The sequence below is a fragment of the Aegilops tauschii genome, chromosome 6 (assembly GCF_002575655.3).
Source record: "Aegilops tauschii subsp. strangulata cultivar AL8/78 chromosome 6, Aet v6.0, whole genome shotgun sequence".
In the NCBI taxonomy this organism is placed as follows: domain Eukaryota; kingdom Viridiplantae; phylum Streptophyta; class Magnoliopsida; order Poales; family Poaceae; genus Aegilops; species Aegilops tauschii.
This window is the reverse complement of record NC_053040.3, coordinates 471,701,451-471,718,378: the sequence shown is the minus strand read 5'-3', so window position 1 is coordinate 471,718,378 and position 16,928 is coordinate 471,701,451. Positions and strand designations below refer to the sequence as shown.

Below are 16,928 nucleotides of genomic sequence, written 5' to 3'. Positions count from 1 at the left end.
TGACGGTGTTGGAGTCGTTCGGATATGTTGCCGAATTTCGAACGTTTGGAAATTAGCTTTTTTTATAATATGCAAGGATAAACATATAGTAGCGAAATTTTCACAAAAATGAAGTTTCCTAAGAAGGAATAAAACAATGGCAAAGGTATTATCATTAAAGAAGAAAGAAAATGAAAATAATCAAAACAATGAGATTTAGAAAGGAAGAAAGAAGGAATTCCACTTTAAGAAGAAGTAAAATGAAATAAAAACAAAAATGGAAAAACATATTTTGCACAAAAATGATGATTTTTGTAAATATTCAAGAATAAGCATGTCAAAGAGGAATTTTGTATTGAAGTAAGTTTTCCAAAGAAGAATTAATTATTGGCATTGGTATTACCTAAAAGAAGAAAAAAATCAAAATAATAAAGTTTTATAAGAAACAATGCATTTGTGACACTGATATTACACTTAAAGAAAATGAAAATAAATGCACACAACTTTGCACTAAAATTGCACATTTTGGTAGTCGCAAAGAATAATCATACTATAGTGCAATTTTTGCATATATTTTATAGTATTTGTGTGTATAAATTTTCATTCCTCCAACATTCCAAAAATACAAACAAAAAACCTGCTAATTATAAAGAAAAATAAATAGCAAAAGCAAAAAATAAATATAAACAAAAAAAGAAACAATTCACTATTGAAAAGAAGCCAAAGAATGGGCAAAGACCAACCAGTATTAGGAAAGCCTAGCCGTTGTGGACTGTTAAACTAATTACTTTTTTAGCTGTAAGTTAAACTAATTATTAATGCTTTTTTAGGTAATCCCGTGAAGTAGTAATTACTAATGAAATGAATTGGATCGATTACTAGCTTACACGTGGGCTGCTCAAGGCCCAGAAGTATGAGCAGAGAGATCAACTAGTTACAGGTAGGAAAAACCTAAATTGTTTCTTACCCAAATTTTAGTCAAATTGGATCAATTGACTGAACCTAAATTTTAGTCAGTCGACTAACAAATAGCAAATGTGAGAGGACCGACTAGATACAAAGAGAAAGAGTGACTTACCCAAATTTAAATTTCAGGCGACTTGCATATAGCTAAAGTGCTTAAATTAGTATTCAAAAAGCAAGCTGGCATGCCAAAAAGTCACTTTGGAACCCGGGTGCAATGGAGCCCTGTTTTTTGAACTGTGCCAAAATGCTATTTTAAAGTTTCAAAAAATTCTAAAAACAAATCAACATGTTTATATGAATGTATATTACACATGTGTAAATTTTGATGCTGAAATAAGTAACCATGCGAGTTACTAAAAATGACAAAATTGTGACTTTAGAAAGATGAACAGTGCATGCATTACTCATCTATACTACTATTAATCTATACTACTTCTATATATACTTATATATATACTACTATTAAAAGAGCAAACATAAACTCCTCTAAGGTTACACAACAAACTGTACACAAAGTAATCAGGACCCTTCGATCAAATCAACTTAATCACATACTACCGTTTATATTACGCGAATTGTGTGCCACCTAGATCAACGACTCAGATCGGATGTTCTGCCGAGCAGACGCCGCTGTCTGCCAACCGTCCTAGCCCTCTGCATCCCTCGATCTCCGCGGCCCCGCCCACGACACTCTAATCTACGCAACGATTGCACGATAGCTATCCCGCTATTTTCTCTGCTCCAGATCCATCGTCTTCCCAATAGCTCTGCCCCCGCGGTCCCCTCCGCCCTGCCCTACAGCCGCCGAGCTCCCGTGCCGCCCCCACGCGTGCCGCGCTCTCCCGTCGTCATGCTACAGGCCCTCCTATAATGGATCCACAGGCGGGGGGCCTATCCTCCGGCGTCGGAGGGGGCGGCGGCCTGAAGAACGACGAGTCAGTCCATGGAGAGCGCACACCTGTCGCTGCAGATGAATAAGCAGTGTACTCGCCGCCGCCGCCGCCAAGTGAGAGGCTCCTGCTTCCGGAGGCGAGGAGCTTGTCGAGGTCCAACTCCTCAAGGAGAGGCGCACTCCACATGTTCGTCGGGCTGCCCCGCCCACCCCATGGCTACCTGCTCGCCGCTGTGCCCACCGACCCCATGCACTACTAGCCTGTTGTAACCCTCCGCCATGGGCATCAGCGCGTGACGTGGTAGCTGCAGCAAGCATTTTCTGACCTCTTAAGTGTTTGTTATAATGCCTACAGGAAGTCAAGCAAAAAATTATTTCAAGTTTGTACCGATGTTTATGATAGTTGGAGATTATGGGTAAAATATATTTTCTTGCTGGCTAATGATTGTATCCATTTGTTGTGTGGGAATTTTGTTATAGCAAAAGCTGAATACATGTTCGTCGGCTGTCTGTCGTCTCCAGCTGCCCGTCCGCATCATGGGTACGTTTCCTGCAACTTAGTAATTAGAATCAGTCCCGTTCATGTCTTTGTTGGGTCAACTGCCCTTTTCCAATGGAATTTATTTTGCGAGCAATCAATTTGGCCACATCCTAACGAAACATAAAAATCTGATGAATCGATCTGGCCGCTTCATTTTACGCTTATTGATTGATCTGGGTAATTTGTTTGCAATTTGCTGTGCAAATCAATCTAGCTGATTTTTAGCGTTAATCACAATAAATGAAATATTAATCCCACGAGGTCTCTTCACTAATTTTAGAGTTGATTTTTAGATCCAAACAGATTTAGTTCCTGTAGTAATTTGCGAATGTCGTACGTCTGAAGTGCTTTCAGCCATAGCAACATGCACATACAAATGCTTCGAAGCAGGCATGTTCATTGATTTCTGGGAGACTAGCATGCACGAAGAAGCGAGCTAGATAAGCTTTCGGGCGTAGCTCACAAATATATTCCAACAAATTTCTTCTCCGTTGAACTATTTTGTCCTACGGCAGATGCCTAATCATCAAAACAATGAGCCAGTAGGCCATCGTTTACAAGCTCAACATATAGGTATTGTACCAACTTTAAATTTTAAGTTAGTGAGGTTGATAATTTGGTACTGCAGACAGTCACATAATGAATTTGTAATGAGAATTAATGTTCTATTTTGTTTCTAGCTATATACAATTACTGAAGATGGGCTAAGAGTTGTGCCTGTTTAATTACTATGAATTTACGTAGCAAAGAATCTGTAATGAGAAGTTATGTTTAATGCATGTAAATAGCGTATGCATCTTCCAGTATGCATCTTCTGGAATCCAAGGTCAGAACATTCATCGGGACCCATAAGGTATGGTCTGCTTCCAACGACATTTCTTTTGTAATTTATGCATCATTGGAGTATCATGATGTTTGTAATACTTTTTTTCTTGTTTGCAGACATATCCGAGATGCTGATTAAATCAGTCACCAATTTTTGAAAATCGACAATGTTTATATGGACAGCAAAGCTTGATGTTGTATTTTCCCCTTACTCTACCTTCTACCATACACCACTGAACTTTTGCCTCCAGTGCAATGAATTATACATATTGCACATGCTTCAGATTTGTAATGCCCTTTCTGCTACATATACAATACTATTGAAGCTTTTGACTGCTCATACTTTACTGGGGAGTGTAATTATGCAAACATAAGTATATGAAGAAAGTAATTATGCCCGACTCTACTTGCAGAAGGTTGGACTCTACTACATCGAGAAGAAGAAATATTATATGAAGTTCCAAAGTTACCTTTTTATTTGTGAAAGTCTGATGCATCTCAAACTCGGTTTGCTTTGCTGCAGGATGATGAAGAGGAAAAGGGAAAGGGGGAGGAGCTCAAGGAAACAAAGAGGGGTGGAATAAGGGATAAACAAGGATGGGATGGGAGGCTTCCAAGCCAACGGCAAAGTAAGGCGTCACGCTGAATTTGTAACTCCAGTAAATAATTGGCCTTCCTTTTTAGGTTTAGCTTGACTGAAACCAGTAAATTATTTTACTCCATATTGTTGCAGCTTCATTAACGGTCCATATCACATCTTGAAATCAGCATTAGTTGAGACTACAAGATTTAAAACATCTTACTATTGATTAAAAAAATGGAAACTCAGGTAAAAGGTAATCAGATTTTTTTAGGAGTCATCTCTTGTCTGCTTTAGAAAATAAGTTCGTGAGGGCATAGAACAAATCTTTACATCACCATTATTATTTTTATTTACTTCCAGTTATAACACTTCAGCCCATGCTTGTCGAATTTGTGATGCTTGTAATGCTCTTTGTGGAAAATAACAGACACACACTTTGTTTGCATAACTAATGGTGAAAGTTTAAAAATGATAGTAATGTCATCGTTTGACTTTGTACATCTGAAATTTTTGTAGACAGAAACATGATGCAAGTGGTTGCCTCATTGTTAGATGCATGCTGATGTATATTTTTACGTGTCTCTTCTCTATAGAAACATAAGGTCAGCTTCAATATGAAGTTTTCTGCTCAATATAATTCCAGTTTATATGAGAAACATTTGCATGTATATTTTAGCCTAAAGTTTATAGCTCACTTTTCTCTTTGGGGTGAGTTGAGCTTAAACCTTGTGTTGGTAAGAGAGAAGGAGCATATTGAAGTTAGTTTATGGCACTGCTGGAGTGCCTCTCCCCAAGTATCAGTCTGAGACTGATTGCTCTCTTGTTGTGGTCTGACAAAACTTGAAATATATGGAAAGTTATGTTGTGCTACCTATAAGTTATAGCTCGATTTTTTCATAGAAAAATATTTTGCTGAAGAGACAACAATGTGTAGTTTCAGGTCGTGTCTTCCTTTGTTTCACGGTTGTTTAAACTTTGTGGCGTCGTTGCTCTTGTCGGCCTTCATTATGTTGATGTACTATTCTCTTCTTAATATATTTATATACACACAACTCTCATCTATGTTCTCGGAAAAGGAAACGAGTTTTTGCTACATTCAAGCATTGCATTTTAAAGCAAAGTTTCAGCCATTATTTGTTAAGTAGAAATCCAGTGATATATATGCAAACGATCTCTTTGTTATTAGTAATCTTGTGGGACATCTTGATATTTCTTAGCTATTTGTATGTTTCACTTGGCAGCAAGTATCATTATACTGCTTGAGAAGACCAAAGCATGGGAGATTGTGGTTTCCAAATCAGAGAATTGTGGTTTTGAAGTTGTTGGTAAAAGGTAATTCATATAGGCCAAGACGTTCTCAATATGCCGCATCGGGAACATCTATGAAGAGATTAACCATCTGAAGACTTGGTTACCTGGTTTTATTTTAAAGGAAGTTGTGTGTGAGGGAAGGAGAGCAATAAATTTGTGCATGAACTAACAGTGTTGGTAAGAATTTAGGTGAATACACTGATCTTGTTAGTTAGCTATTTGTAACTAACATCATACACTATTTTTATGATGACCAATAGATTGTTGTTTCCATCAAAAGATAAAATATTCCAGGAATGGCACGTTGTTTATAACTTTTCGATTCATTGAAGCCTCAGCGAGGTCGGAGGAGACGAGGGCATTTTATTCCGGGTGGTGTCGGAGGATGTGGGGAGCAAACCGCCGCACCCAAGAGAGTAGAAAAGGGTCGGTTGTCCCTCAAACTCATTCCACATATGGGGAAGAAATGAGGCTGTTCAAGGCTTCAGGCAGTCTGCTACATCGGCTCACCTCAGACCAAGTTTTTTCTTTCTTTATTCTCTCTCTCCATCCCAACCAATTATATGCATGTGACTGATAATTTGGGGGACCTGGCCGCATGGATAGACAAATGATGTTCAAAGTGGACACGTTCAGACATTGTTCGGATGTGCCAGCTGACATACAGGGGGTGGGTCATATTTTCATAGTCCAATTGTAGATGCTTTTATCCGTTTAGTAGGAGAGGTTAGGATAGATCAAACCACAACTTTTTAACGATACGTGCAACGCACGTGCACGCTTACTAGTTTTTTGGAAATCATCATTTTTTCATTTTTGTACAGGTCGCATATTTACTTATTTCCTCACCAAACTTTACATATGTGTAATATATATCCATATGATCACGTCGAATTTTTTTCAGAATTTTCTGAAACTTTAAATGTGTTTTTCAAAGTATCTAAAATAAGGTTCTCCAATACATCCGGATTCCAAAAATCCACTCTCGCTGGCATGCGCCCTACTTGCTGAATCGCAGCCCGATTCCGGTGTGCTGCCGCTCGGGCCCACAGCTCAGACGCCCACCGCATCACGCCCGTAACCCGAGTTTAATTAACAATGGTTTTCCTTTGATTAATTAATTACTAACTCGGCCAGACTCCAGGTTCTTAACGCCCAGAATTTACCAAACTGTTCCTGTTTCTTCCTGTCCGGCCTATAAATTGGGTTCAACCAGCTCGCGTCTCTGGTTACCCAAACCAAAGCCACCGCCCGTCCACCTCTCTAATCTCTCATCATGTCGACGACGGCTTCGCCCTTAACCTCATCTCCCCCACGGCGGCCGCCAAGATCTGTCGGTCCGGCATGTGCTCCCCGACGAACCACCCCGGCTGGTTCCGCTGCAGCCTCCACAAGGAGCGCATGCAGGCGGTCCCCGCGGCTGGCAGCTGCAGGCCCATTTCCCCGCCTTCGTGGCCGTCCATGAGCAGCCCCACCTATAAGTGTACGCGCAGCCGTTGGGGCAGTACGGCGCCGTGGTGAGCGGGCGGTGGGCACGGAGGACTTCCCCAAGGAGCAGCAGTTTCAGCACTGCAAGCGCGCGTGCAGGTTCTGCCTCAGGCTCTCAGCCGCCGACCGCGCCGGCGATAACAAGCGCTACCAGCAGTAAACAAACCGCCGTCGACAGGCCATTGCAAAGGTACTGTACATAGGAATTGTATACTATATAGGAAGTAAAGACACATCAAGTAGGGCGTCTCGGTGCCCGGGCTCATCTGCATACTCCACCGGAAGTTAAAGTCCATGTACATGGGATTCATCGGTTGCTCCGCTCTGATGTATATAGATAGGGAGTAGCCCTCCGCTGTGTATAAGGCCCTTGGTTTTGCATATATATAAGTGACATATTCGAGACACATGCATTCATCTGATTCTGATCTGCACCTTGACGGAAGGCTGAACCATTACATATCTACCACACATCTTCGTAGGAAGATCTTCTTCCCCTGGCTCGTGCTCCAGTTTTCTGATGCTGGACCGCCGCGTAAGCGCAGCTAAGATACCTGGATTCTCTCGTGCGAACAGTGAAGAAGGACGAGGGACATGGAGCCGCAGGGGGCGTGACGCTGTTAATTTGTGAACGGCTGATCTTGCCTCTGCAATCATGAACGGCAGATCTCCACGAACACTATTTTTATTGAAACTTCCAAGAACACTATTTTGGTCAGGAGGCCGGTGGTACCTCCCAACAAGAACGAAAAACACTTTAATATAAATATTATTAAAAAAGGTATAATATGGCGTAGAAAACAAACAGCTGCTGATTGCACCAATGCTCACAATAATATAATAGGTGCTCATATATGGCGTAAAAAACAAACAGCTGCCGACTGAACCGATGCCCAACAGTATAATATAGGTACTATATGGCGTACAAAACAAACAGCTGCCGGTTGTACCGAAGCTTTTACGATTGTACCGATGATTTTCTCGAGTATACGGTGTGTCAACCGGTCGTCCATGTGACGACATGTTTGATATCTGCAACTTCATAAATCCTGTCCAGGGGATCCATGCTTTTCATTGCCAACACGTCCATATAGAGAAAAGCTAGCTAGGTTATCGATCGATCGGCGACTATGGGGATGGCGGCAGCGATGTGGGATATCCTGTCAAAGGCCGCCAACCTGGCGCAGATCTCCGGACTGCTCGTCGCAGTGGGCACGAGCCTCCTGCGCATCACGCAGAGCAAGCGCGAGTGCGCCAGGCTCGAAAGGTGCAACCGCAGGCTCCATGCTCTGCTGCAGTTGCCGACGTGCTGTGGGGCCGCGTTGCTCTGCTCGGAGCTAGGAGGCCCCATGGTGCAGGCGTTCGGCGACGCTGCCGGCCTCGTCGACGACTACACCAGCAGCACGCTGTGGCGCCGCGTCCGGTGGGACAGGAGCATGGCCAACCAGTTCCGTGATATGCAGGACCTCATCGAGTTCTACTGCGGTCTCCTGCTCTTCATCAATGCGCATCTCCTGTTACAGCAGGGAACACATCATCCCACGTTATCACATGCTCCTACCTGTACTACTACTACTACTACCACGTACGAACGTGAACGAGATGAGAGATGCAAATTTTATTCATTACAACCAAGCCCTGGCAAATTAGCACGTCATCATGTTACTTTTATTGCCAATGCATGCAGGATTCATGAGGTCGATGCCCCATCGCAAACTCAAAGTATGCAAGCAGTGCAGTTGCCTCCAGATCGCACCAACTCGTGACGCTCAATGGACCAACAATGATACTGGCGAGGGAGGAATAGGCAGCCAGAGAGACGAACACCGACCCGGCTGGATGTGAGAGAAGTGTGACCGGTTAGTGATTCCCCATGCATAACCATACAAAGAGGAGACTGGTCACAGTATACCGATCTTGGGACTGGATTTTCAGTTCCAACTATCATAAAGCTGGAGCTTTGCTGCGTGCATTGTTAGTGTTAGTGAGTTTATTCTAAAATCTCTGTATATAAATGTGAGATTTTACAGTGGATCATACCACGCAAGAAAATATGTAGTACTATATGACAATTCTAACGGCTAAACTGGACCGGATCAGCGGTAGGCCAACGGCAAAATGCGACGGCCTTTTAGGCTGCCAACCACGCCCCCCCCCCCCCCCCTCGTCTCCGCATAGATAACATAGTGTTGTATAAAAATTCTTCGATAATATGCCACTCAGAAATAGTTCGTTAATGAGACTTGATCAACCTTGTTAATGGATTCTTTTTTAGGAGCATATGGTCGAGGAATTCCGTAAGCCCAACCTTCGGTAACTTTAGTTTATTCTGTGTTATAACTAGCAAAAGGGCCCGTGCGTTGCAACGGGAAAAAAGAATACTACACGCTCTTAATTTTGAAAAAATGGTCTATAATATGAATACTTGTAGCTACGGCCCAAACAAAGATGATCTTTGCCTACAAAAGCGCAAGTTCAAGATTTCCCATGTCTTCTATTTAAAAACGGCTTGCATGTAGATTTAATACGTGCAAAGAAACAGGCAAGTGATCTTCAATTTCATCTCCAATCCTGATTTTGCTGAGATGTTCATCCACAATCCGGATCAATACCGATATGAAAGAAAGACGGATAATGCACTGTTGATTAAGATTACAGCCTAGATAGTATTTTTTAATGGATAACAGGTAAAATAACATCATATTCGGATTTTATATATTTTTCTAATCAAATTTCATATATAACATGTCAAATTTGGAGTTACAATTTAGAAGATATGAGTATTTAAAAAAAACATTTGATATGTACTGCGGGTTTAATGTCAGAAACATCGGGATTTTTTCTATAAAATAGAATGACGGACTAAGAATATCTATTTTCTTTACTATTAGGTATAGATTAGTTTTAATAAAGTAATGCCCAAGAATACCCTATTTATCCGGTTTTCTGAATTTTCTATGCAAAAAATATTAGTTCATAGAATGCACTAATATTTGACATGAATTTTTCATGCTTATTTTAGAACTTTTGGCACTGAACGAATGCCGGGGGGTGCACCTGCTGGCCACAGGTCAGCATGGCACGCCCACCCGTGCCCAAATCCCACTATCCTAGAAGCTCGTATAACAAATTGTTTGCCTGATTCGATCATGTAGTTGATCATCAGAGTACTTGAACTTTTGGACTAATAACATTTGTCAAGGCTTAGCAACATCAGATTGATCTTTACCGTCTAAAAGCATATTAGTATTTTGTATTTTCCCATTTCGCTACCTTTTTTGGCGAGCCGAAACTTGGCTTCATTCCAATATAAATTTTTTCAAACAAACATGGCAGTTTTCCGCAAAAACAACCCCCCCATAAATGCTAGGTTGTTCTTACAGAAAACCACTAACCTTGGGCCTTTTCACTTAATCATAACTTATGTCTTGTAGGACAATTGCAAGCTCCGGAATTCAAGTCAATTGACTGCCAACCTTATATACGAGGCCCACATGTTAGGTATTATCGGACAAAAGAAAATTGTAGAACAATGTGGAGTTGAATCCTGATCCAACTGAACTTCCCACTATCTCAGTTGATGAGAAGGCGAGTGAGGTTCAGCATGCCTCCGCCAGTTTCCTTGCTTTGACATCACGGGCAGTAACCTTGCTTTGATCACGGCCTCGCCCCATGGATTCGTGAGATTTAATTGGACCAAATAATGGAGATGAAGATCTCACCTCGAAGTTAATATAAAGTTCAGAGTTGTATTATCCGATCTTAACATAGCTCCCCTACCATGTTGACCCCACACCCCAATTAATATATATCGCCTGTGTCTATTCCTATAACATTGTGAAAACCCTATATTCCGAGTCATACCTCCCCCTCGAGTTCACCTGAACCGAGTTATCTCTCCATCGGTGTTGCCTACTTCTACGGGTTGCAATAGTAGCCACCGTCGAAGTCTCATTGTCACGTCCCTCTACTGCTTTCAACCACCCAATCGAGTTCTTGGTGAATGTATATGACACAAACACTCCATGGTCTTTGCTCCACATTCTAGCTCTTGTTCTCGTAAATGTTGCTCGTCCTTCACTGCCACGACTCACCCTCGGTGCACCTCCAGCCACCCCGAGCTTCGCTCCCCTTTCCGTGGTCGGGATGCACTGTTGGGGTATTATGTTAATAGTTGCTTGGTGGCGCAGAAGATCACATCCACATGTAGCTTTCACCAAAGTTGTGTCAAGCGAAAATAATCTGGTGAGTAAGATTTTGGCGTCCCTATTCAAAAGATGTTCGCCTGCCCTCGGCAGGCCAAGATCACCATGACACCATACTTTTGGCATCACATGTTAGCGTGATCTGGCTAGCTCGCCGGCCATGCCCCCGGCCCAAGCTGCAAACATCCACATACTAGCCCACGTAACCACCACCTACATTTCTGTTTGGCATGTATTTTCCAAGAAAGAACCCGTGCTCTGGATAAGCCTTCTGCAAGAGACATGATTGACGGCAATCGGCAACGAAGCTATTGGCCGGCGAGAGTTGAAAGCTACCTACCCTACCCTAGCCCATGGCCCTAAGCCATCTAGTTAGTTTGAAATGCGAGTATACAACACAATTGTGTTGATCCTCACGAGGGCATGTAAGTTAAAGAGATACTAGAACTTTCTAGAAGAATTTACAGAAACATAATGTAAAAATAAAATCCGATACCCACGGAGGCGGACCTCCCTAGCTAACGGATCATGTGTAAATTTGATCTCAATTTACCTACCGGTCGACCTGTCGCAGTGTCGCTTGCTTTGCTCAATTCCGTCTCCACCCACCTGCCTGCTAATCTACACATGCTCGGCTGTAATCCTCGCCAAATGAAACCACGGTGGGTGCTTAATTTCCCGGCGCCTCACCGTGTCGCTGTTACGCCTTAGATCCGATTGAAAAATAAAAATCTAGTAACTTTTGCTTAAGAAAAATAAATCAGTAGCTGTCCCAACCTACGTCGACACAAAAGACAGAGCTAGCTGGTGATCCATCTGATTTTAATCCTCTCGCTTTGGTTGCTCCACATCGAGAAACTATACATATTGTTTGAAAACAATTGTTTAGCTCGTCCTCGTACATGCATTTGCCTCCTGCCACTAACTTTTCTTGTCTAGCAAAATCCTCAAAGTTTTTTTTTTGCAAATAAATCCTCAAAGTTAATCGCAGGGCACGTACTAAGGCACATCGAGTTAATCGCTGTTAAAAACTTAAAAGTCACAGTTGATTAAGCCATCGGTATAGTTTAGTCACTGGATTGTGATGATGATCCGATGGCCTCGGTCAAGTCGAGCAAGCCACTGATTAATCTGAAGGTAAAGTGATTGATTTGTTGTGGGAAATGTACGCGTGTGCCTGTTGCAATCAGCGATTGTATATATTAGTGCCGGAACATTCTAGTCTTTGCATGGCGATACCTGATTAAGTACTGCTGGTGATACTATGGGCAAAGACAAGCCGAGAGTCGGGTGAGTGATCCCCATAGCTCATCTCCAGAGATATTTCTGCATGCGCCGTTGAAATAAGCTTCTAAGATCTCTGCCTTACTATACAGAGAAGAGATAATGATGGATGTAGCATTTATGTGATCGGCTAAGCAGTGGCGGAGCTACACTTAAAAACCAGGGCGAGCCAAATTGAAGAGAAGCCCAACTATTTTAATTCCATGCCTCATTTGCTCCCATATCTTAGTGTATTTGCACTAAACATGGGCGGGCCATAGCACGGTTTTGCTTGGCTGTAGCTCCGCCAGTGCTGAACCACATGTCCTTGTCGAGTGGAGTGTCCTCTGACGTTAAGAGTCTTAGGTTTTGGCCAAGCACTATGCATGGACCAAATGTTCAGATTAATTAAGTCATCGATCGACCAAGACGAACTACTAGCACTAGTCTAGCCTAATTAAGGTTCCTAGTTAAGCATGTCGATGCAACATGCACCAGGATATTTCGGGCACTCGCGGTTGGCCATTCATGTGGAGATTAATTGTATGTTTATGAGCCCGATCGATCAGAAGGTTGAGGGTTCCTCTGAGCGCTGTGAGCAGAGAGTGGCAAAACAGTGTATTATTTTTTTGTTGGACTGTGTCTTAATTAACCACATAGAGGTCCATAATTTACTAGGTCTTGCTCGATTATTCAGCAGAACAAAAAGCTGGATTAATTTGCATTTCACTCCACATTACGCGTCACACATGCATTCATGCATGTTGATCTGAGTGTACATACAGCAGTACACTAACACACGACGACGAGATGCATGCATATGTATTTTTCTTTGATTTTCCACAGATATTCCAGCAAGCAAGCTATATCTGTCAGCGCCCTTTATATCATGGGCCGATAGCTATGGGCTAGGCCTAACGGCCTCGCTACCGCAAGAGCTACAGCCACAGCGACTACAACTACCAGGATCAACGCGTCCACAGGGTAAGGCGTCCAGTAGATCAATGAACCGGCGGCGGCGGCTACCTCTTTCCCCTTCCTCCTCCTTCCCTCCAATTCTTATATCCAGGCTTGTAATTTCTAAATTGCTACTCGAATTCGTGTGAAAGTAATAGATCGACAGGATATAATGTTAGGTTGCTAACGATATCCCAATCATGCAAGTCACTTTGTTTGTTGTGTTTTCTTTATTTGATACTCAGCTTACAGGCTTGTAAGCCGAGTACCCGTGAGTTTGACCTCAGCTTATATTCACATACACGACAACTTATGATTTTTCTGTAGTTCTACTTGCCCAAAATAACAACATGGTTAGGCAATGTCCGAGTGTGATCCGACGCGGAAAGCTAATCAGTGTGGCTTGTATTGTTTGGCGATGCAACTCTAAATTAGATTGAATGCATACACGCACATATATATATATATATACAGTGTGTAGCCCACGGCTTGAATCAGGAGGCGGGGCTAGGTAGGAAATGTACCTAACCATACATGTGATATATTGCTTATACATATATTCAACAGCTTGAGATATCTAGTTAGTTAGAAATGCGAGCATATTACAGTACAATTGTGTTGATGCGTACGAGGGTATGTAAGAGTAATGGATGGTAGAACTTTCTAGAAGAATTTTGCAGAAACAAAATGTAAGATTTGATACCCACGGAGGTGGAGGCAGACCTCCCTACACTAGTAGAAAACTGGGCTTTGGTCACAGGGCAATATTCACATTAGTCCCGGTTCAGTCACGAACCGGGACTAATGTGAGCATTGGTCCCGGTTCGTGCGGCCAGGGGCCTGCCGGGCCTCATGGGGGCATTGGTCCCGGTTCGTCCGGCCCCTTTGGTTCCGGTTGGTGGGACAAACCGGAACCAATGGGCCTCGCTCCTGGCCCACAACCATCGGTCCCGGGTGGTGGCTTGAAACGGGACTAGAGGCTCACCCTTTAGTCCCGGTTCATACCACAAACCGGGACTAAAGGGTTGGTCCTACTAGCGGTCAGAGTTTAGTCCCACCTCGCCAACCGAAGGGCGCTCACACCGGTTTATAAGCCCGTCCCTCTCTGCCTTGTTGAGCTCCTCTCAAAGTGAAAATAGATGCCCTTATACAGGGAATTTGACCTAAATTTCTTTGAATTTCATAGAAATTTATTATGAATTTAGGTTGAATTTTTTCTATAGGCGCATCTATGTTCATTTTTTTATAGTAAATAAAATAAATAAACCTTAATAAAATAAATAAAAATAAATAAACCTTAATAAAATAAAATAAACTATAGTAACTAAAATAAATAAACCTTAATAAATTAAATAAAAATAGCAGCAGTAAAATAAATAAAATAAAATAAATAAAGTAAAATACATAAGTAATTAGAAACAAAATGGAATAAAATAAATAAGTTTTTTGTTGTAAGTAGAAACAAAACAAAATAAATAAAGCAAAAGAGAAAACAAAAAACAGAGAAAAAAATTATGCCACCTACTGGGCCACCACGGCCTGAATACGACTTGAAACCCATCCATGGGCCAGGATTCAGGCCCGCTAGGCCAGAAGGAAGCATCTCCATGGGCCATCAAACAGAGGATGTCATTGGGTTTTGTCTTGACTTCATTCCTGGCCTTAAGAAGATAGGTCTCTCTAAATCGCGGTATGAGGGGAGACTGACTGGAAAAGGATTTTCTTGGTCTCAAGCACACTACACAGTTCTACAGAACTCTACCTTGGTGACCCCGTATGTCGATGAACACAAGAACAGTCTGCGCTCCAAACACCCGGAGCAATGTGACGACTGGATTACATGTGAACACATCAAGACTTTTAGCAGTTGGTTGGAAACACGTCTCAGAGGTGACACCACTGTTTGTGATGAGTTGTACTCGTTGTCCAGGGGACCATCTTTGACTATATTGACTTACAAAAGATACGAGATAAATGGGAATACATTTTACACGATCGCCCAAGATCAAAAGAGCACCAACCAAAACAGTGGTGTCCGCTTTGATGCAGCAACCGAGAGGGGAAAGGACACATATTATGGTTACATAATGGACATATGGGAACTTGACTACGGACATGATTTTAAGGTCCCTTTGTTTAAGTGCAAATGGGTCAATCTGTCAGGAGGCGGGGTACAGGTAGACCCACAGTACGGAATGACAACAGTGGATCTGAACAATCTTGGGTACACTGACGAACCGTTCGTCCTAGCCAATGATGTGGCACAGGTTATCTATGTGAAGGACATGTCTACCAAACCAAGAAAAAGAAAAGATAAGGAAGCGAATACATCATACGATGAGCCAAAGCGCCACATAGTTTTTTCAGGAAAAAGGGACATTGTGGGAGTGGAGGGCAAGATAGACATGTCTGAAGATTATGAAAAGTTTCATGAAATTCCTCCCTTCAAAGTCAAGACTGACCCAAGCATCCTGATAAACGATGAAGATTATCCATGGTTACGGCGCAATAAGCAAATGACACAAGCGAAGAAAAAATGAAGACTTTCTCCCGCAACTATTATGATGATACCATGCCAACTTTGTAACAGATGAGTATGATACCCTTGTCCGTTTTATACATGAAGTGCATCTAGTTTTTGCCATAACCCTCTCAACTTTCTTGCACATGCTATGTGGATGAAATGATGATACCATGCCAACTTTCAACCTTTTCAGAGTTCATTTGAAATGCTTTCCAATTTTAGGGTCTTATAGCTCAAAATAATTAGTAAATGCATGAAAAATAACAAATGAAGTCAGAAAGGGTTGAAAATTGATGAGACGTGGCTTTGAATGGTGCATTTTGAACACACAAAAAGTCAGAAGTTCAAATAAGTTTAAAAAAATGAAATCCCTTTGTAACAGACGAGTTTCCGTATGAAATCCTGATACTTCGAGAGAGATTGTCCGTTTTGTACACGAAGTGCATCCAGTTTTTGCCGTAACCCTCTCAACTTTCTTGCACATGCTATCTGGATGAAATGATGATACCATGCCAACTTTCAACCTTTTCAGAGTTCATTTGAAATGCTTTTCAATTTTAGGGTCTTATAGCTCAAAATAATCAGTAAATGCATGAAAAATGGTGCATGAAAAATAACAAATAAAATAAATAAGTAATTAGAAACAAAATAATATAAACTTTAATGAAATATATAAGTAGAAACAAAATAAAATAAACTTTAATAACATAAATAAAATTTATGAAACTAAAATTATCAAAGTATTTTCTCTTCAAAACATTATAAGAAACCTCTAGTATTATTGAAACTAAAATTATATAAAATTGATGCAACTAAAATTATCGAAGTATTTTTTGTTCAAAATCATTGAAAGCAAAAATAATTTTCATAAAGAACTTTTTTTGTTAGAAACTTTAATAGCAAAAAGAATTATCATAAAGTAAAATAAATAAGTAATTAGAAACAAAATAAAATAAATAAGTTTTTTGTTGTAAGTAGAAACAAAACAAAATAAATAAAGCAAAAAAGAAAACAAAAAAACAGGGAAAAAAATAAAAATTATGCCACCTACTAGGCCTCCACGGCCTGAATATGACTAGAAACCCATCCATGGGCCAGGATTCAGGCCCGCAGAAGGCCCAGTAGGCCCACAGGCATGTACAGAGAGGTTAGGCCCGTAAGCCTGCTTTAGAGAGGAGCTCGACAGCTCAGGCGCACCGCACCTTATAAACAGGTGCGGCTCTCTCTCAGCTAGCGAGGTGGGACTAAACTCCCACCACCACGCCGCTGTGCAAGGCCATTGGTCCCGGTTGGTGGCACGAACCGGGACCAATGCCCCCTTTGGTCCCGGTTCGTGGAACCAACCGGGACCAATGCCCCCCCTTTAGTCCCGGTTGGTGCCACCAACCGGGACC

At 41.8% G+C, this 16,928-nt stretch overlaps 1 long non-coding RNA gene across 2 annotated transcripts; it reads left to right on the top strand.

Moving 5' to 3' along the window:
• The first annotated feature begins 1,631 nt into the window (after positions 1-1,631).
• Positions 1,632-5,383, top strand: LOC109755528 (uncharacterized). 2 transcript variants are annotated; one of them, XR_005760826.3, is made up of 6 exons: positions 1,632-2,378; positions 3,167-3,231; positions 3,321-3,619; positions 3,727-3,832; positions 4,303-4,388; positions 5,028-5,383. It is a non-coding gene; the product is annotated as an uncharacterized lncRNA (long non-coding RNA). The 2 variants fall into 2 exon arrangements; XR_012188203.1 differs by lacking the exon at positions 4,303-4,388 and adding an exon at positions 3,937-4,032 and having other exon boundaries at positions 1,684-2,378.
• Positions 5,384-16,928: the final 11,545 nt, after the last annotated feature.